Source organism: Cydia splendana, unplaced genomic scaffold, assembly GCF_910591565.1.
Source record: "Cydia splendana unplaced genomic scaffold, ilCydSple1.2 scaffold_95_ctg1, whole genome shotgun sequence".
Lineage (NCBI taxonomy): Eukaryota > Metazoa > Arthropoda > Insecta > Lepidoptera > Tortricidae > Cydia > Cydia splendana.
Genome location: NW_026946912.1, coordinates 191,613 through 214,493, shown reverse-complemented (window position 1 = coordinate 214,493; position 22,881 = coordinate 191,613). Strand labels below are relative to the sequence as shown.

The 22,881-nt window shown below is 37.5% G+C and overlaps 1 long non-coding RNA gene across 1 annotated transcript in view; it reads left to right on the top strand.

The window, feature by feature from the left end:
• LOC134805969 (uncharacterized) overlaps positions 1-22,549 on the top strand; it is a 124,783-nt gene extending 102,234 nt beyond the window's left edge. The window contains exon 2 of the long non-coding RNA XR_010146443.1: positions 22,336-22,549. This is a non-coding gene — a long non-coding RNA (uncharacterized LOC134805969). The remainder of the gene's footprint in view (positions 1-22,335) is intronic.
• Positions 22,550-22,881: the final 332 nt, after the last annotated feature.

Below are 22,881 nucleotides of genomic sequence, written 5' to 3'. Positions count from 1 at the left end.
TTCAAAGAAAATAAAATACTGCAGGTTGAAGTTTAATCAATTTATTAAAGTAATTTTATTTTACAATAGGTGCTCGAATTGTTTTCCCCCGGCTCGTATGCTCGCTTGGCACCGTCTTCTAAAACTTCAAGTTAATTTTCTTAAATAAATTTCGGATATGTTTCGTGCTGCCTCGAACATGCCGCCGTAGTTCCTCTTGGGACGTTATTGGCTTGGAGTAAAAATTACTCCAAAAAAGAAAGAGATGAAAAAAACGTCAATTCTACCAGCAAACATACATTTGATTACTTTGCCTCACATGTGAATAAAATGCAACTTTGCTATCAGTTTTTGAAGTGCAAAGTAAGCCTTTCCGAGCTGGTGTGGTGAAAGAATTATGGTGTATTTAAAACATGTCAAGAAATGTACTATATGTAGAAATTTATCTTAAAGATATTTTTTCAACAAGGTTAATGAACAAAATTTTCTCGAACCTCCTTATTGAAAACTAAAAAAATGTTAGTACGTAGGTTAGGTTCGTTAGATAGGTAGCTTCAGATGCCCGACGCGGGGCTCCGTATAGTTAAGTTGTAAAGGAAATGTTTTTTTTTTTTAAGAAAGTTTCGTACGTTAGTCTCTTTAAGCTAAGGTCAGCTGCTACGTAGGAAAAAAAAATTCGTTAGTAATTTTGCAATTTATACATTTTAAACTTAGGTTAACTGAACGTAGGAAAAAAGGTCGTTAGTATTTTCGTGCACTAGCAGTATTGTACTTTTGACATTTAAAAATAGGTTGATTAACCGTAGAATATGCATCTTTAGGAATTTAGTACATTAGATATTTTGCTTTTCGATGTTCTGTCTTTAGGAAGTTCGTACTTAGGATATTTTATTCTAGAAATTATGCTACATAACCCTAAAGACAGCCCAAAAATTTGGGGCGATAGAATAAAAGTTTCACTTTAAAAACATACATTAAAGTGGGTTCAATAATAATAACAAAAACTAAAAAAAAAACACTTCTTCGTAATGTCAAAAATTTTTACTGCGAAAGATCGAACTTACAACGACTTTGGAAAACAAAGTCGTTGTAAGTTCGTAATCCAATCAAAAAGTTGCTTATAAAATGAAATCAAAGTTTGAAATTGATCTAACACCGCCAGACATTTGTGAGAAGGCTGCAATTGCAAATGAGAGTGCTTTGCCTGAAAAATCTAAAAATAAGTAAGTTTTAATTCCTTGTTGTTTTTCTTATTTTTTCGCAACTGTATTAAAAAATGTCGTTCGATACACGTGCGGAAATGTAATATAATTACAGTACATATGGTGCTACTTACTACCCTAGTGCGGTAATTAGCACAATACGTGGCTTATGTCAAAAATTTAAAGGGCCATATGTACTGTAAAACGTTGTAGGTAACAAATACACGTGCGAATTTTCTACTTTTCGGACTTGTATCGTAATGTACTAATATCATTCAACATCATCATTTAAAATTTGGCCATATTTATTAAATAGAATTTTCTTCGACTTAGAATAAAGAGCGACAGGATATTAGCGAATGGCTAGCGTCTAGGGTTATCAAAGAAACTCTACTCTTCAAAAGGACTTTGTTGACTGTTGATTATGAAGGAATATTAAACGAGCAATTTGACACGGACTGCAGCCAGACTACAGAAGAGGGCCCTTATATCATTTTATAAATTATTTTTGCTTAAGACCTACGAGTATACCTTTGGTGATGCCACAGATGTTTTGAATTTTATTATTCACGTTCATATACTTATTATTTTTGCTTAATCGTATACCTTTACTTTATTTAAATTTAATGTTAAGTTGACCTCAAATTGTATATTATCTTAGTCAATTATGTTTTATGGAAAACAAATAATTATCAAATTATATTAACAACTTGAGCCGTTTGGGGTGGAGACGCTTGGGCCGCGGGGTCAAGGCGCGCACAGTATTTATAAAGAGTTGGCCAAGCGCCTAATAGGCGCAACGGGTGACCGGAAGGCTGGAGCTTCCCTCGCCCAAAGCATTGGCGTTGCCGTTCAGCACGGTAACGCCGCCAGCCTTCTGAAGCACTACCACCAGTTTTGACATTGACAGATACGCTCGCGTCTAAGTAACTTACTTTCTATGTATCTCGCTCGTACTCGCATATTAGTGCAAGCGAGATGTATAGAAAGTAATTTACGTAGACGCGAGCGTATCTGTCAATGTCAAAACTGGTGGTAGCCGTACTGGCTCCAATTTCACCACGGTGACAGGTGCGACAAATGTAAAACATCACTGTTGCTGACGTCACAGGCATCCATGGGCTACGGTTACCGCTTACCATCTGGTGGGCCGTATTCCTGTTTGCCACCATCATTGTTTTATTAAAAAAAACTTTATTATATCGGAAAAAAACAGATATTTCTCTTGCTAAGTTTATGGCAATTGTCACAAGAAACACTACAATTGTCACGAAATTCCGACATATCAAAATCAAAATCAAAAAATCAAAAATATACTTTATTCATGTAGGCCTAGCAACAAGCTCTTATGAATCGTAATTAATCTTAATCTAATTATCAGAGCAATTTATTGATGTTAATATTATTCCATAATAAAATTGGATTATTATACATATCAAATTTAACACTAAGAATTTCACAAAAGGATTGTCAGTCATTAAAAAGATTGTATAAAAAAATACTAGTCTAGAATTTCTAGAATAAAATCTAAATGTCAAAAAAAAAAGCATAAGTAACAAAAGAAGTAGATAGTATTACATCGGAATATCCATTTCCTCATCAATAATCAAATATACCTAATAAATAAATAATCATTTCGAATAACAATTAATCCCACGTTGTAATATCATTCATGTAGTCTTGTGTGGTATAATAAGCTTTAGAAATAAGTTTACGCTTTACATAATTCTTAAATGTATTAATAGATAATTCAGTAATATGGTTTGGAAGTTTATTATAAAATCTTACACAATTACCCATGAATGATTTTTTTATTTTATGGAGCCGAGTGAAGGGCACTGCGAGCTTATGTTTATTTCTAGTATTAATATTATGAATTTCACAATTTTTCCTAAAATTTACAATATTTTTATGTACATACAGAATATTCTCATAAATGTATTGACAGTGCACTGTCATTATGTCAATTTCCTTAAATTTATCTCTAAGTGAGTCTCTATGGTTCATTTTGTATATTGCTCGAATAGCCCTCTTCTGCAGAACAAAAATGGTATTTATCTCTGAAGCACCGCCCCACAGTAAAATACCATATGCCATAATGCTATGGAAGTAACTAAAATGTACTAATCGAGCTGTTTTCACGTCAGTTAACTGACGGATTTTGCTCACTGCAAAAGCTGCAGAGCTCAGTCTATTCGAAAGAGTAGCAATATGGGGACCCCACTGGAGTTTAGAATCTAAAGTTATACCAAGAAAAACTGTACTATCAACTAATTCCAATTCCTCATCCTTCACAATGACACTTGTTTGCACATGCCTTACGTTACTACTAGTGACAAACTTAATACATTTAGTCTTTTTCTCATTTAACAATAAATTATTAACATTGAACCAATTTACTACTTTTGAAATGGCATTGTTTACATCATTGTAAGCTTGTTGCTGTCGTTTGACTTTGAAAATAAGTGAGGTGTCGTCTGCAAACAATACTATATCATGGTGGGTCTTAACAAGGAATGGCAAGTCATTTATGTAGATAAGGAACAGGAAAGGCCCCAATATTGACCCCTGTGGTACACCCATAGAGACCAATGACCCAGGTGATCGCTGTCCATTCACATCGACCCTTTGTATTCTACCATTTAAGTAGGACTTAAGTAAATTCAGTGCCGATCCTCTAACTCCGTAATAATGAAGTTTCCTGATTAATGTTTCATGACAAACACAGTCGAAGGCCTTAGATAAATCACAGAAGACACCTAAAGCATCTCGTGACTCCTCCCAGGCATCGAAAATATGCTTAATTAGCTCAACACCGGCATCGGTTGTTGAGCGACCCCGTGTAAAACCAAACTGCTTATTATGCATCAAATTATTAACGTTAAAATGTCGTACTAATTGAGAAAGAACTAATTTTTCAAAAATCTTGCTAAATGTTGGTAGCACAGATATCGGTCTAAAGTTAGTGGGGTCAGAGCTGCTACCAGATTTAAATAAAGGAATTACTTTACTATGTTTCATTAGATCAGGAAACTCGCCGCAATCAACACTGTTGTTAAATATAATTACCAAGTCAGGCGCTACAATTTCTACTAAGGATTTGACAGCATGGACAGAGACTCCCCAGAGGTCATTAGTTTTTTTGACATTAATTGATTTAAACGCCTTTATTACATCTGAGGTACAAACATGTTCAAAATGAAGGTCTCCACAACACTCTGGAGCGTTATGTTTTAATAATGTAACAGCAGATGAGGGTGATGAATTTAAATCCTTAGTTGTGGATACTGGTACCTCGGTGAAAAATTTTTCAAATTCTGTAGCTACTTCTAAATTGGAATCTATAATTTTGTTATCAATGTTTAGTTTAAGCTCTTTAATTGTGTGTTTAGAGCGACCAGTCTCCACATTTATAACTTTCCAGGTTGCTTTAACAATGTCGGAACTACTTTTTATTTTCTGACTTAGATAATTTCGCTTAGCTATATGACAATCTACTTTAAACTTCTTCGAATACTCCTTCACATGTTCTTTAAATTCATCACTCTGATTAAACCGCCGTTCCTCATATAAGGCATACAGTTCACGTCTTCTTTGATGTAAGTCCGCAGTAGCCCACTCACTAAAAACTGATGCACCACTAACTACGACCGATTTTGAGGTGAATATCGCATTATAATGATCCATAAAAGTGTGAAAGAATGAATTATACATACTATTAGGACTCATATCGGAAGACAAAAAGGGTAGCGCCTGAACTAAACTTAGCTTCATTCTTTCCACGCGGTCCGAGGTTACTGGTACAAAAGTTATTTGTTTTCTCATGGTATTTTTCCTTAATGCCTCAAATACCATTAATTGACCTAAGTGGTCTGATTCTAAATTGCTGATAACTTTTTTAGCAATAGGAAAAATATCTGTGAAAATATTATCTATACAGGTTGCACTAGTAGCAGTCACTCTAGTGGGCTCCATAAACATGTGGTTGAGATTACAAGATTTAAAAAGATTCAATAATCTACAAGACATTGTTGAATTTTCCATAATATTTACATTAAAGTCGCCGCATATAAGCAATTTCTTACTAGAAGATGATATTTTAAGTAGGGCAGATTCCATTATGTTTTCAAATAATTCAAAATTACTTAATGGCGGCCTATACACACAGACAACAATAAATTGCTCTAATTCTACTGCACTTAGTTCTATAGTCCGTTCAACAGACATGGATACAATGTCCTTACGTTCCTTAAATTTTAACTGACTATTTAATATAATTAATGACCCACCATGTATGGAACTAAGTCTGGTGAACGAACTTCCCGCCTGGTGATTATTAAATTGGGGCATTAATTCATTATTATTTAACCAATGTTCAGTAAGACATAAAATATCAATATTAAAATCATTCAAAAAAAGTTCTATCTGTAAATTTTTTCCTCTAATACATTGAATATTTTGATGCACCAGGTGGATATACTTTCCATGTTTGCAGTATTTTTCATTATATTTATTTAAAACTAAATTGCCAGAGACAGAATCTTTTGTCTTAACACCTAGTTTAAATCTATTAAATCATTGGTTATGACTGGAACCAATTCCATGTTCATACTGGGCTGCTCAATAGGAGCAGAATTGTCTGCCAAATTCTTGGCAGAAATGCCAAGTAAATAATATAACTCATTACCTGTCAAGAATTACCTACAATTCTTCTAAATCTTGATAATTGTCAGAAGCTTCGCAAAAGAAATAAGTATCTGTTTTTTTCCGATATAATAAAGTTTTTTTAAATAATACAATGATGGTGGCAAACAGGAATACGGCCCGCCCGATGGTAAGTGGTAACCGCAGCCCATGGATGCCTGTGACGTCAGCAACAGTGATTTTACAATTGTCGCACCTGTCACCGTGGTGAAATTGGGGCCTGGGCGCCCTACCGGACGGCACAGACCTGGGACCAATTTTCTATTTGTAGGGTTTTACTTTTTAGGTACTTAGTTTCAGTTTAGTTTGTTTAGTTCTTAGTTCAATTTATTGTTGTTAGTTCTAATTTGTTTTTAGGTGTAATTTTATGTTAATAAATACATTTATACACCTCTTGTCAATCGCAAAAAAAACATAATTATTTACAAAAATCTTAACTTAAATTAGTAATCTAAATCTAATTTTTACAATAAAACCCAAAAACAATTCACATAATTCGCCCTGCGCTCCTACATATGCAAAGGAGCCCATCACGCTCGCCGTCTTGCCACGTTGAACAGCGATGGACAATTAACTTGCATCAACTCTTGGAACGGGATTAGGTACTTACTTACCTATTTTTTTTTCATATCCATATTAGTTCAAACAATAGAAGTATCGTGTCGTAGTAGTGATTGGTTACATAATATAGATATAGACTTACCGGATCATGAATAACATAACTTATAAGTAGTTTCGTGGCCCCGAGATACAGGCTCGACGTTATGCGCGGTAGGTAAAGAATGAAACCAATTATTGGTAACAGAGTACTAGCACTAGCTAGTACCAGTGCAAAAACGAAGTCCGGAAAGTAAGTAATCTTATTTAGAGAGTTTTCTGCCTTGAGCTTCTGCAAGCCTGTATAAACTATTTACGTATTGCTTTTCTATAAAACAAGGTTAGCGGTCGCGAAACCCTTTTTATTATTTTTATTCACTTGTTAGGTAGGTACTTTGATTTCAACTCAGGCTAGTTTGGGTCCAAACACTCGACATACTTAGAAAGAAGGAGATTTTAAAGACCAATCTTTGCAATTATTTTCTATCGAGCCGATTTCGTTAAGTCATAAGATGTATCGCGTACGTCTACGGTCTTTGAAATATAATGAATTAAGGAATGTTAACATATTTTTTATTTATTTACTAAAACAAAAAGGTTTTCTTAAAAACTGCTTGAGTCTTAAACTAATAACGCATAGACAGATAGTCCCCTTTCGGCTACCCTGCCAAAAGTGAAGCCGAAACACGATCGATGTGTGTGTGGAACGCTCGTGTTTTACGCTCAGCAACACACACACATATACAAAAACGTGTTGCCAGTTGCCACTATATAGATATTTCTCTCAAAATGGGGGATTTAACAACATCCTTAACACTTGGTTATTAATAATTTGTGTGTAGATTTAATAGCAAAAGCTTTTTATGTTTATTTAAGGAATTTTGCATTTCTGTCCTTTGTGAAATAAGGTTTAAATAAAAAAAATTATACATTTTTACAATTTTTTATTTAAAATGTGCATAAAATTACTACATAATTTAAAATGAAATATTTAAAATATATAATTTTTATATAATTATACAAGGAACTTCAATTAAGCGTATTCATTTTAGAATGTAAGTAAACGTCATGTCCCATTTTGAGGAAAAAATATTCACTACACTGGCAACATTTATAAGAAATGGCGGCTGACGAAACATTGGATTTTTATAGTTACGATTACGTAAAAATATCACATTAAACTCTATACTTCCGCGTGAAATGTAACGTAAGTCGGTTTGTTTTTATGATATGATGCGTTGTGACACCCATTCAATGCACAAACAACCATATTTCCTGTGTTTTTGATTTTTAAACGAGAGGTGTACACAAACCGACGTGACCTTGAGTACTACCAGGGCCGATCGAATACGGTGACACGAGTGCGACGTGACGTCGCACTTGAAATGGCTTCACTAGGGATGTACGCACACTCGATCTGCCTTATAAATCTATGGCTTGAGTAACATCAATTTCGGTATTCGGTGTTGACAACTGGCAGCGCCTTAATGGAAAACTTAGCCATATATTATTGGTCTAAGAGCTAGCCACGGCAACAGGTATGCAATTTATAGAGAGAGAAGACATATAAGACACTATGCGTAAAGCAATTGTGAGTCAGGTGCAATTTGCTCGTGATCTTCCTGCAGGCGCATAAGTCGTCGCCCCCATGCTAAACTAACATAACTGTAAATTTGTCAAGATTGAGTTATTGATGTAATTCTGTACCAAATATGACAATGCTCAATGTGACCAATTTTCAGACTTCTATCTTTTAAGCTTTCAGAGTTACCATTGTACCAATCTGACTTTATAGTTCTTTTACCCCATGGTAGACTTGCGAAGTGTAGATAAGGTATTTTTCCTTGGCCGATAAAGTTATGACGCCAGTAAATAACTAACGAATCTGCCATTTTCGTTATCTTTCTATGGTGGCAATTATTATTGACCGGTACGATTAGCCTATAGCAAACTTGCGAATCTGGCAAATACGGTAGTTTACTATGGTGGCATTTATTCCTCATTCATATTAATAAACTATAGCATAATTGCTGATCTGCACATTCGTTATTTTACTATGGTGGCAACTATTACTCAACCACATAAGTAGACTACAGCAAATTTGCGAATCTGGCACATATGTCAGTTTACTATGGTGGCATTTAATATTTATCTACATTCATAACCTTTAGCATAATTGCGAAACTGCTCATTCGTTAATCTACTATGGTGGCAAATAGGTATAACCACAAAGTAGCCATAGCAAATTTGCGAATCGGGCATATTCGTTACGTTATTATGGTGGCCATTATTACCACATCACATAAATTAGCCTGTTAAAATTTACGAATTTTGCATTTCCGTGAGTTTGTAAGGTAAATAATTTGTTTGTACCTCTAGACCTCTAGAGTAACTTACAAGTAAATATGCGAACCAGGCGGTTTCGCAAGTTTATAATAAAATTATTTTTGTACTGTTTATAAGTGGTTTACAAGATTACTTGAATCGCATTTTTGCTATTTTTATACCACGTCCGTGGCAATTGTGGAAAGGCGTCCATAGGCAACGATGAGCAGTCACCGTAGCCTATGAACGCATGCAACTTTAGAGTTGTTACATGCACGTTGCCGACCCTTTAACAACATGTACACTCCTTTTTTGAAGAATCGGGAAAACCTCGACCTCGGACTCGTTCCACAGCCGGAACCCGCGGGAGGAAATACCTCTTAAACTGCACAGTGCGCGATCATTTAGCTTCTAGTCTAGGGTGTGAGGATGAACACCCTGCCGACGGCGAGCGGTGCGGTGATAGAAGCTGGCCGTTGGCATCATGTCAAACAATTATTCAGAGCATAGCCCATCGTACAAGCGGTAGAACACACACAAGGAGGTAAAGTCTCTCCTTAGACTTAAAGGTTCAATACCGCTTGTGAGTTTGGGACTGTCGACGATTCGTACAGCGCGCATTTGGACTGAGTCGAAGGGTCCAAGCTGGTATCTAGGTGCTCGTACCTAAAGGTGACAGCAGTACTCCATAATATATGGGGTCTGACTTGCGATTTATATGTACATATAGTAGCAGTCTGCCCCGCCGGAGTAGACTATTGCCTCGCTTTATTTAGCACACTGGGTTTCTTAGATACCAGCGCAGCCTTCCCTTCCCTTCCCTTCCGTGGTCACGGAATCGGACGTCATTGGAGATGTCGACACCGAGGATCTCAATACTCCTGATAATTATGGTAAAGGGCTGTGCCTTGGAACTGTGGGACCACAGTGTGGGGTTTTCTTAGATGTAAACGCGCAACCTTGTGTCTTGGTGGGGTTGAATGAAACTCGGATAGAGTGCTCTCAATATCCGACAAAAGCTTTCCACGGCTTTTCAGCACCTCAGAGCGAGGGATTTTGACATGGCCTGTATAATAGGCATCCGCAGTAGTTTCGTCTGGATAGCAATTAATGTCGTCGATAAACAAGATGTCATTGATGCGAAACAAAAACACCATTGGAGATAGCACAGAACTTTGCGGAACGTCAGCGTTAATGTCCATGCTATCGGTGAAGCTTCCGTTTACTACGGCTCGTATGCGTCTGCTGGACAAAAAGCTAGCGATCTAATTGAATAGTCCCTCCGGCAGTCCATAAGATGGTAACTTCGACAGGAGACTCCGATGCCAGACTCGATCGAATGCCTTTGCTGTATCTAGGCTAACTGTCAGTGACTCACCTTGACCGCGCTGACATGGGACACAACTCAGGAGCACACTGCTAAACACATTCACTGCCATAAACTCGCTGAGTGGGTTCATTTTGTATTGGAAAGGGGGCGCTTGGCACTGAAAGTGTTAAGCACAACTTCTGGTATGCTGTATCTGGCCAGCTCGACCTATAAACGTTGAAGGATAGCAACTCCCGCCAAATATCCCTCTGCGTGATAGAGATTTCTGGCATAGAGTATGCGTACCACGGGATGGTGGACGGCACGGTGCTACCGTTTTCATTCAAGGCCGAATTCGAGGCAAAAAAAACAAGAAGATCGGCTTTCTCTTTTGCACTGTGGGCCAGATCACCATCAGTTTTTCGCAGTGGTGCTAAAGAAGACTGCCAAAAATTTCCTGCGGCAGCTTTGGCAAGTGCTCAGAACGCGCGACTCCTAGTGGGGTAGCCCGCTAGTTTTTCACTAATCCTGCCAAAGAAATCGTATTTGGCACTGATAATGGCTTTCTTACTAGACCTCGAGGCAGCATTTAATTTGCGTTTCACATCAGAGACGTTCGGATCCTTATTAGCTACGGCCTTTGTCCAAGCCCTGTAAGCGGCTTGCTTGCGAACTGTAGCTTCTTTACAGGGCTGATTAAACCACGGACGTTTCTTTGCTCCCGCAGCTATTACCGAATTGGGAATGAAACAATCCATTTTTGTATTGCTGTTTGATGCCTCAACAAAAAAAAAAACCCCACCAGTATCGTCTCGCCGACATTGGCTGCGCAGGATATTCTGATGTGAATCAGACGAGCTGCCTAGGTACACGGGTACGACGCGTAGAATTCACGCAGTCCGTCCCAATCTGCTGATTTATACATGCGCGTCGCGTGCTAGTTGGCCGTGGTGGATCGCATGGTGCGCGTGTCCGGATGAGACAGTGATTGGATGAACATAATTTTATTAAAAAAAACCCAGAGGCCGTGATCGGATGAACCGAGAAGCGCATTCACTGAGACGGAATATCCGTCCGGACGTGTGGTCAGCAGAAGGTCCAGTAGAGAGCTTATGGTCTCGGTTTTCTCGTGGGAGAAATGACCAATGGCGAGAGTCCATAGGCCAGAGAAAATTCGTAAGCAGACCTTCCTGCGTGGTCGACGGACCAGGACCCAAGCCAATCAATGTGGTAGTAGGCGTTGAAATCCCCCAAAAACGCCGTAAGACCTGTACAGGCACGCGTAGACGCGAGTGTGGCCACTGTAGTCCACGCACACCCACAGAACTGACAGGTCCCTAGCTGTCTTCATAGGCATCAAGGTGGCGACAGCAGACATCCTGCCGGACATACAAAACATATGCCGGCGTGTCTCATGAACTTGTGTTCAAGTGTATATTGTACTCAGTCATGTTTTCTATTCCCAAAAAAACTTTATTCAAATCACATTGCTACCTAATTATATTAATTGCTTCCTGTTACCGTGCCACGTATTAATACGTCAAGTGCCCACTTCCAATATTAAATGCCAAGTTCTTAATCCTTACTTCAGTAAATCCCTATGCATATTAATATTCTACACTTTCACTTAATGTCAGTACTTGACATAGCAGAAGATCTTGACGCAGCATTAAATATCACTTGCCATGAGCTGGACACCCCGGAGGCCTGCACAGGCATGCTAGAGAATATGGGCCTCAAAATCATTACATTTAATATTCGCAGTATTAATAAAAATTTAGATTCGTTCGTTATAACTTTACATAGATTTCACACAACTTTTGATGCCATAATTTTGACTGAATGTAGGTTACAAGATATAACGCAGATAGAGCAAATCCCGGGCTATGTATCTTATTAAATAAAATAAATAAATAAATAAAAAGCCTTTATTGATTCTCTACATGGTACATAAAAAGTTTAAAAAAATGATTTGAATAGTTAAAAAATATATATATTATTATTTTGTAGAGACCCCTCTTCGGGTGAAGGCCTCCTCCAGACTCAGCCAGTTTTTCCTGTCCTTTGCCTTCTGTGACCAGTCTTGCCCGGCTGTAGCCACGATTTCGTCGAGCCATTTTTCTTTAGCCTTCCCTCTATTCCTTGTCCCCGCAGGGCCCCGCCATTGGGTGGTTATTTTTGCCCACCTGTCTTTATGCATTCGTGCTGTATGGCCACACCATTTCCACTTTAATTTTTGCGCAAATGATAATGCGTCGATTACACCAGTTATTTGCCTTATGTCTTTGCTCCTCTTTCTTTGGATTAATTTTATATTAAGTATGGATCTTTCCATGGCACGTTGGCAGCGTTGTATTTTATTCCGCGCTTGTTGGTTGTATATCCAAGACTGGCACGCATATGTCAAGCTAGGCAGCAGACAGGTATCGAGTACTCTTTTTTTTCAGCTTCATTGGCAGACTTGATTTTAAAATTTCTTTGTATTTCCAGAATTTAGACCATGTAATGGCGATACGTCTTGATATTTCATCGATGTTTCTGTTTTTGTTGAAGGATATTAGTTTGCCTAAATATACATATTCTTTGACATATTCCAGTGGGCTAGAGTTTACGTTTATTTCTCTCTCATTTGCGTTTGTTATTATTTTAGTTTTTTGTATATTCAGCTCTAAGCCTATATTCTTGCTCGCATGATTTAAGTCATTTAACATTATTTCGAGTTCGCGTGCTGTTTCTGCAAAAATTACAATGTCGTCGGCGAATCTTAAATTGTTTAGGTATTTTCCATTTATAAATAAGCCTTTAGATGTCCATTTTAAGTCTTTCATAATATTTTGCAAAACCGAGATAAATAATTTCGGTGATAGTGGGTCCCCTTGTTTTACGCCACGTTTTATCTCTATAGGGTCGCCAGTTCTGTCAAGTTTTATTCTGCTCGTGCTATTGCTGTATATGTCTTTTAATATTTGTATGTAGCTTTCTTGGACATTTTGGGCTCTAAGTGCGTTCCAGATGCTATTATGCGAAATAGAGTCGAACGCTTTTGCGTAATCGATAAACGCGAGGTAGAGTGGGCGTTTAAATTCCGTATATTTTTCGATGACTTGATCAACGGCGTGTATATTATCTATAGTGCTAAAGCCTTTTCGAAAACCGGCCTGCTCTACCGGCTGATTTTGCTCTATCGTGGGGTTCAGTCTTTCCAGCAAGCACATAGCAAAAAGTTTATATATACTAGGTAGCAGGCTGATTGGACGATAATTTCCTATATCTGCGTGGTTGCCTTTTTTGTGAAGTAATATTATGTCTGATTCGGTCCATTTTTTAGGTACTTTCTTTTCGTATAATATTTTATTAAATAGGTGCGTAAGAGGCGTGGCTATGACATTTCGTGCTAGTTTGAGCATTTTGTTAGATATAAAGTCTGGTCCCGGGCTTTTATCAGATTTCAGTTTATCAATTTTTTTCATAATTTCGGTAGAGCTAAAATTGTGTGGTGTCGTCGTGTTGGGTTCGCACTCTATCTCTATTTCGTCGGGCTGTTGGCAGGAATATAGATTTCGGTAGAAGTTGGTAGCGATATTGACTATATCTGTTCGTGTCTGTTTTCCTTTTGTCTGCATTCCATTTTCCCTCAGGTCAGATATCCATTCTTTACCCTTATTCAGTTCCTTAAAAGCTTTTTTTGAACTTCCTGAGCTTTCCATGTGTTTTTGTATAACTTTTAGCCTGTGGTTGTAGTAGTCGTTCTTTATATGTTTGTTTGTGGTTTTGTATAGATAGGAGAGTTCTTTTTTTTGTTCTTTTGTTTTTGGTTTTGTTTTCTGTAGCTCTTGACGTTTTTTAAGTAATTTCTTGGTTTCTTCTGTTAGGATGCATGGTTTTGAGGTTTTGTTCTGTGGGTTCGATAATGGAGATGTTATACTTGACAGAATATCTGTTTCGAGCTTTTTGTAAAGAAGTTATATATTGTCACTCTCGCTACTGGGGTGTTTGGCAATATTTTGTTCTAGGGTTTTCAGGAAATGTTTTTCTTCGCTTAAGCATTTAATTTGATTATTTTTTATGCTAAAGTTCGCTCTACTTTTTTTTATATTTGTTATTTTTAAAGTGCCTCGTAGAAGTCTGTGGTCGCTTGGGTAGTTCAGGTTGGAGATTGTTTCAAAGTTTGTAAACTTTCTGGGTATATTTGTTAAAATATAGTCTATTTCATTTTTTATTTGTTTGTTAGGTGAGATCCAGGTCCATCTATTTTTTGGGCTTTTCTTGAAGATTGTGTTCATTATGGTAAGCTTGTTTTGTAGAGCAAACTGTATCAATCTCTCGCCTCTTGCGTTTCTCTCTCCATAACCGTATTTTCCCATGATAGAGCTTTCATAAGGCTTGGGCATTCCAATTTTGGCGTTGAAATCTCCCATCAAGATGATATTACTTCCGCTCTCGTTTATTGCTGTATCTAGGTTTTGATAGAATTTATCTAGGTCTTCAGTGCTTGCATCACACGTAGGGGCGTAAGCTTGTATTAGTGATAGTGGCATTTTATTGAGCTTCATATGAAGGGCGCAAACTCTATCTGAGATAGGTGAGAACATGTCTATATTTTCTTTATATTTTATTTTTACTATAAATCCTACTCCGTATTGACCTTTCTTTTGTCCTGTGTAGCATATTATGTGATCAGAGTCTTCGAGTATTTTGCTGCCTGCTCTTCTTATCTCTGCCAAGCCAATAATGTCGTACTTGATCTGTGATATTGCTTCCTTAAACTCTATCAATTTCTCTTTGGATGACAGTGATCTGACGTTAAAAGTACATGTGTATAATTGTTGCTCTGGAGGGTTGTAGTCGTATGTTTCCGCGGTGACAAGCCGTATTGGAGTTTGTAGAGGGGTCGCTGCTAGTTGCTATGGTTGTGGGGAGGTGGGAGCTTTTGACGTAGACGGCAAAGTTAGGTCAATTTTAGTTTGCGTTATATAGTGTGTTATATCCGTTTTATTTTTCTTCGGGGCTTGTTTGACCGGTTTGTCTATTTCTCGTTGGTTATCGTTTGAATTTGTATTTTCTGGCGATAACGATAAGTTTCTTTTGTTGCCTTTCCAGTCGTTTTTGTTCCTATTATATTTTGTTTGGTTCGTTTTAGCCGGTACCAGTTTGTTGTATCTTAGTGTGATGTTTTCTCCCTTTTCTTTTCTCTCTTTCATTTCTGTGATTAGTTTTTTTCTTTCTTCCACAATTTTGGCTGGGAAATATTGCTTGATGTAATATTTGGTTTTCGTAAGGTTTGATTTGTTCTTGAGAATTTCAATTTTTTTCCCTAAGGTGGTGAGGGCAACCATGATTGGCCTTGGGTTTTCTGACCTTTTTCCCAGCCTCCTAGCTAGCTCGATTTCACTTTTTGTGCAGTGTATTTTAACGTGATTCTCTATAATATCCAAAACTGTGTCTTCTAGTTCAAAATAGTTTTTTTCTTTTTCGTCCACTCCGAATATTACCAAGTTCCTCTGTGTCATTTCTCTTTCCATTCTGTCCATTTGGGTCTCCTGCTTGTCTAGCCTCTCCTTTAATGAGCTGTATTGGTCTTCTATTTTTGAAAACTTTGTATTTATGTTATCGTTTATTGATTTCGTTATACTTTCTTGCATATTTTGGAATTCGAGTTTTTGACGGCTGAGGTCTTCTTGGATACTTTTCAACATAAGTTCTAGGTTCTCCATTTTTCTTAGTATTTAGTCTATTAACGAATATTTATTTAGCTGCCCTCTAGTGTTGAGTAGGAATACTATCGATAAATAATTGATTTTTATTTTTAGGCTCTCTTCCGGGGAATAGTCAAAGCTCTAGTTCCGCTATCCGCCGATAGGTGGCGCTGTAATCAATAAAAATCCTGCGGCGAGGCTTTGTGACGTTTATTTTGGCAGTTGCAAAAACAATGACTCACGATTTTTAGGTTATAATTATTATTGGTCCTTGTTTCGATCGCTTAAATTATTTCGCCTTTCCTTCATAGGTATTGCATTAAACTTGTTTTCTTAAATCACTTCGCTCGCAATCGGTAAAAGCACTCAGTTTTTACACGGTAAACAAAGTTCAACGCAATGTTAGTTTATCGATTTTTGTGTCCTTTTTCACGTTATTTATAGTCACTGTTTATAGTTTTATACAATTTGCACTTCACTTTATTGTCCAAAATAAAGTTATACGTGGTTTTATCACTATTAGCATTTTTAATTGTAAATAACATACGGAGCAGATGTTACTGGGTGCACAGCGGCGCCCTCTACCCTTATCTTATTACTCCACGCGAAACATTAACCAGAACGGCGGGGTAGTGGCATATATCAAATCTTCTTGGAACGCTGTTGTGACTGAACCATCCATCAATGAGGCTTGCGGTCTACTAATTAACATACCTGATCATTTGACAATTCTTGGCCTGTACCGGTCACCTTCCTTTAAGAACGCTACCAACTTTTTGCTCTCACTTCATGAGATACTGAGAAATTCCAACAATACTAAGCAATTTGTTGTAGCTGGCGATATTAATATTGATATTTTATCAACTGATGTACACAGAGTAAATGTGTCAGATTACTTATGCCTCTTGGATGAACACGGTTTAGCGGCGGCCATCACAAAACCCACTAGGGAACAGGCCTGCTTAGACCACATATTCGTCAGGTCCAGGTTTAAAGTTGTAGGCATAGCTTGTGACACGGATATTACAGATCATAAAATGGTTGCTGTTGGAATTGCGTCTGTGAGACCCAGGTCGGCGAACCACAATAGACTTCGAGCATTAACGGACTTCAAAGGCGTCGCTGCCGAGCTTTCCACAGTCAGCTGGGCCCCGGTCCTGGAAACAAATGACACGAACCTGGCACTTGAAAACTTTATGATGACTCTAAATAATGCAATTCAGAAAAACACACATGAAGTAAAACTAAGTAGAAAAAAGTTTACACTAAAAGCGTGGATGACCCCTGGATTACTCCGCTGTGCTCGACATCGCGACAGACTGCATCTTAAGGCAAGGCAACATCCAAAAGACGACCTATTGCAAGTGACCTATAAGCGATACAAAAACTTCTATAACAACCTGCTAAGAAAATTGAAAAACGAACATGAGCGAAGCCAGCTCCTGACTAACAACAAAAACCCTAAGAAGCTATGGAGCACAATTAAAAACATCTGCAATATTTCGAAAAAACCCTCGCATCGCCTTGATTTGATTGATCCGGCTGATCCCATACAATCCTTGAATAAATGTAATAATTTCTTTTCTTCAGTAGGCAAAAAGCTGGCATGTGAAATTACTGCTCAAACTGGAGAATCTGAAGAAATATTAGCCACCAAAGTAAACACGAGTAAAAGTCCCTCTGAATCCTTCTTTATGCATCCTACAGATGCAAATGAAATTAAAGGAATTATTTCACAGCTGAAAACAAGTACTGCACCTGGCTTGGATGGTATCAGCAGTGACCTAATTAGATCTGTCTGTCACCTTATTCTAGATCCACTAACACATATATATAATCTGAGCTTAGGTACTGGTATTTTTCCAGAGCAGTGGAAAATAGCAGCTGTCACTCCAATTCATAAGGGCGGCCTCAAGACTGAACCTGGTAATTACAGACCCATATCCTTACTTAGCGTTCTGTCGAAGATTTTGGAAAAACTTGTAAACAACAGACTCGTCAGGTTTCTGGAGAGAAGCAGAGTCCTGTCGGAACGGCAATTTGGCTTCAGAGCACAAAAATCAACTGAGGATGCCATCTCACTCCTAGTCAATCTTATATCTACCTATTTAGATAACAACATTAATTGTATCGGCGTATTTCTAGACTTGGCTAAGGCCTTTGACACGGTGTCGAAACCAATATTGCTTCGAAAGCTCGAAAAAATTGGAATTCGTGGAGTGTCACTGGCCTGGTTTGACAGCTATTTAACTGACAGAAAGCAACTAGTCAAAGTGGATTCTCACAAGAGCGGTTTGGATAGCCTAGATTTCGGGGTTCCACAGGGAAGCGTTCTAGGCCCCACATTGTTCTTGATTTATATAAACGGTATACACTGCCTTAACCTCCCCAATGCTGAAATTATCTGTTACGCGGATGACACAGTAATTCTTTTCAGTGGAGACAGCTGGGAAAAGGTATACGCAGCAGCTGAAAAGGGTATAAGTTGCGCTGCAAATTGGTTCCGTAAAAATCTGCTAACACTAAATAGCAAAAAAACTAATTTTGTATGTTTTCATAAATCGGCTGCTTCTAGTCCTCCTAATTTAACTCTACCAATTAAAATCCATACCTGTAAAGATGCTGGTATCTCACCATGTTCTTGTGAAACTATAGGTCGCGTAGAAGTCATTAAGTATCTCGGCTTGCTCATTGATGAAAATCTAAACTTTAAAGCCCATATCTCCTGTCTCTCCAAAAGAATTAGGAAAACAATGTACATATTAAAAAAGCTACGGCACTCCGCGGATCTGATTCTTTTAAAAAATATATACATATCGCTGTGCCAGTCAATAACTACTTACGCTATATCAGCGTGGGGCAGTGCTGCCAAAACCTCTATGTTAATTGTCGAAAGAGCTCAGCGCTCTGTCCTAAAAGTTATGCTCAAGAAGCCCTACAGATATGCAACAAAAAGCCTTTATGCCGAAGCCGAAGTCCTAACGGTCCGTCAGCTCTACATACACAAGGTTTGCCTCTCAATGCACAGATACGCGTCTAACCTGGAAAATTACTCTGAATTGCTCTCTAAACGCATTTTTAAATTACCTATTCCAACAGTCAACACTGCATTTGGTAGGCGTTTCGGTGATGTTCTTAGCTCTAGGATTTACAATTCTGCTGTAAAGTTACAAAATGGGTTGATACGTTGCACGGTATCGGAGGCTAAACGGTTCCTTTTTAAATGGTTATTATCACTGGACTACCAGGAGACTGAAAATCTACTTTTAAGGGTAGTTTAAGGTTAACTCTATACAACTCTATATATAATAACTCTGTAGTCTATCTAATTTTGTGTTCTCTAGGAAGGTAGTTTCTGTAAAACTGTAATGTAATGTTATTTATTTCACTAACAAACAAATCAAACAATGTACTTTTAGTTTATAATTTATTTATTTTCTCTATTATTCCAACTGTCACTCATGACATACAAATGCATACTTGGTCTCCCGCGGTACAGGCCTAGCCTAGTGCGGGGACCCCTGGAAATTCGGTACTATATTTAACCATGCTATGCACCCACCCGATGTCACAACAATTTATGTACTGTACTGCCTGTTTTGTGCGCAATAAACTTATTTTTATTTTTTATTTATTTTTTATAGCCGGGATATGCTTAATAAGTATGCAATGTCTGCCGGGCAGGATATCTGCGCCTCCGTAAGAAACACGATGGTTGGCTGCGCAGATTCTAGGTGGTGATGGACTGGGATGGACATAATTATATAAGGCCTTGTCAAGTAGGTAATGGTTATAAAGTCTGACAAAAAAGAGTAGGTAGAAATTAAAAAGTGGCAACACTGTAGTGAGGTCTCGTTTTTCTTGATTTGAAAAGGACGACACTACAGTATTGCCACTTTTTAATTTCTACTCTTTTTTGCCAGACTATAAGTGTTTCATTATACAAAATATTCTTGTTGAAATCAAAAATAAATACAGATTCGCAACTCAATTTCTGAATACAAATGAATAGGAAGCATTCACATACACCAGAGTAAACACACGAAACTGTCATTTTCGTAACTTTACCTCGGTTCAAATGTTTTAAACGGATTTTTAATTTGCGAAAGTGGTACTTTCGTGAGTTCACTATGGTGAAAAATCTTATCTTTTTTTTTGCTATCTATGGAGATGCAAATTTTGCGAATGTGCTGTAATTTCCAATTCCAATAAAATAATGCATATCTGAGAAATTGATCATGTAATACACGCATTTTGAAAACACTGTGTGTGTATACTATATCAATACAACTGCAACTACTACTTCAAAAAAAAACAAATAAAATTTTTGGGAGCTTCAAATCGCTCTCCTCAAAAATGTGTTTTTTACAGTTATGTAAGTTTAGCATAGGGGCGACGAAAGTGATTGTATTTTCATCACCTGGCACTACTTTTCCCCCAAATAAAACGCCTGGCCAATAAAACCTAAGGTATTTAACTTAGGTTAGAACTGCGACCCCACGAAAACAAACTGTTGCCAGAAAAGTGGGTTAGGTAACGTAAGCATGCGCATTCGGCGAATTAATTTCCGCCAAAAAATATTCGGCCTAAAACGCAAGTTATTCTTGCAAGTATGCAAAACATTTCTATGTCATAAGACCATACATGCTTGTAGTACTAAACTTTATGCTTAATGGCGGATTATGCAAAAATAAATTATTACAAATAAAATTATGCGAAATGAAACTGATACCAGGTCTCGATTCGGGCATTAAATTTATGCCAAAAGATACTTCGATCAATAAAAATTATGCGTAGAGTACGTATGCGCAACAATCCTATATCATCAGGTGACAAGCAAAAGTCACTAATTACTAAAAAAAATTAAACAAAAATCGACCTTCTCTTAGTCCTAATATGGTTCACTATGGCTATGAACTTGTGGTGGTACTTAGTGAGTTTTGCTTATCACCCGACGAATTATTATGCCTAAATTTATTATGCACAATAGAATTATTACAAAAAAATGTATGCCAAAGATAGAGGAACCCTTATTATCAATTAAATAAGGTTGTATTTAATTGTATTTTGGAATTATAGATTAACCAGCGTATAATTAAGACTGGCATAGTATTGCGTCGAAAAGATAGGGTTAAGTTGATAATTTTCCCGCCGTCTCCATACCGTAAAATGGGGTGAGTAGGTGCAAAACTGACATTAAAACCTCGATAATATTTTATTTTTACATATGTATATAATAAGTGTTCCGGACGTTTGTATTTTAGTTTTTAGTTTAGTTTGGGTACTTCCATTTCTTAACTTTGATGATAAACAGGAAATCCCACCTCACCCCGTAGTCCCTCGTATTTGGGGTGAGTTGGTGCAAAACTGACATTAAAACCTCGATAACATTTTATTTTTACATATGTATATAATAAGTGTTCCGGACGTTTGTATTTTAGTTTTTATTTTAGTTTGGGTACTTCCATTTCATAACTTTGATGATAAACAGGAAATCCCACCTCACCCCGTAGTCCCTCGTATTTGGGGTGAGTTGGGTTTTCATACAAAGGTGAATTTGGAAGATTGTTGGATCGATTTTTTTTGTTATGAGTATTACTATAGCTCCATTTTAAATTGGAATACATTATATTTGTAGCAGTAGCCTTAAAATCCCATCTCACCCCCCTTTCATTCCTTCTCTCCCCATTCATAATCCAACTCTCCCCGCGAACCCTACTCACCCCATTTTACGGTACTCTGTTTAGCTAGTTATTGTCTGCGCAGCTTGCTTTGTAGCTGTAGTTTTTGCGAATATCGCGAGGACAGAGGTGAACATTTTTGTATGAAAACTAGCAAATTTCAATGCATTTTTTATTGAAACTACTGCAGTCTAAAATGAGGTCAATATCAGTCCATCGACTCAATTTTTTTGCAAGCTTTCTAATGATACCCCACACGATTCTTACAAATGAAAATATAATTCCGCCTACCCCTCTCAACCCCCTAAATTTCCCCCTAAAATCAGAAATAAGCGGTTTTGACTTATTCACAGTAGGTACTTGTCATAGGTACCTAACTGTTCCAAATTTTAGGTACGTACATCAAACGGTCGTTGAGAAAAACGCATTTAACCGATTTGCAAGACCGAAGTGATCCCATAATAAGAGCTCCGCGAACAGTTTTGTGCGGAGCTCTAAAAAGTACGGAACCCTCGATGGGCGAGTTTGACTCGCACTTGTCCGGTTTTTAGGGTTCCGTAGCCAAATGGCAAAAAACGGAACCCTTATGGATTCGTCATGTCTGTCTGTCTGTCCGTATGTCACAGCCACTTTTTTCCGAAACTATAAGAACTATACTGTTGAAACTTGGTAAGTAGATGTATTCTATGAACCGCATTAAGATTTTCACCCAAAAAGAGAAAAAAAAACAATAATTTTTTGGGGTTCCCCATATTTAGAACTGAAACTCAATTTTTTTTTTTCATCAAACCCATACGTGTGGGGTACCTATCTATGGATAGGTCTTCAAAAATGATATTGAGGTTTCTAATATCATTTCTTTCTAAACTGAATAGTTTGCGCGAGAGACACTTCCAAAGTGGTAAAAAGTGTCCCCCCCCCCCTGTAACTTCTAAAATAAGAGAATGATAAAGCTACAAAAAATATATGATGTACATTACCATTCAAACTTCCACCGAAAATTGGTTTGAACGAGATCTAGTAAGTAGTTTTTTTTAATACGTCATATATATTAAACCGCAATTTTATTATGTTAATTGCTGCTACGGAACCCTTCATGGGCGAGTCCGACTCGCACTTGGCCGCTTTTTTTAAGTTTATTTACAAACATAAACAGCTACGAGTACAAATAGGTTAAGTATATAATCATTAGACCTCACACACACAGAGAGCGGTCTGGAGTTGTGCGTTTCGCATTCAGATTTATGCGTTTTTTGCCATGTAGGTAGCTTCTAACCATAACGTACACCGGAGGCATTCCGGTGACGTTGATGTAGAAAAAATAAGTAAGTATCAAGCTAGTCAGAGATTAATAATTATGTATGATTTAAGTCATAATTACTAAGAAT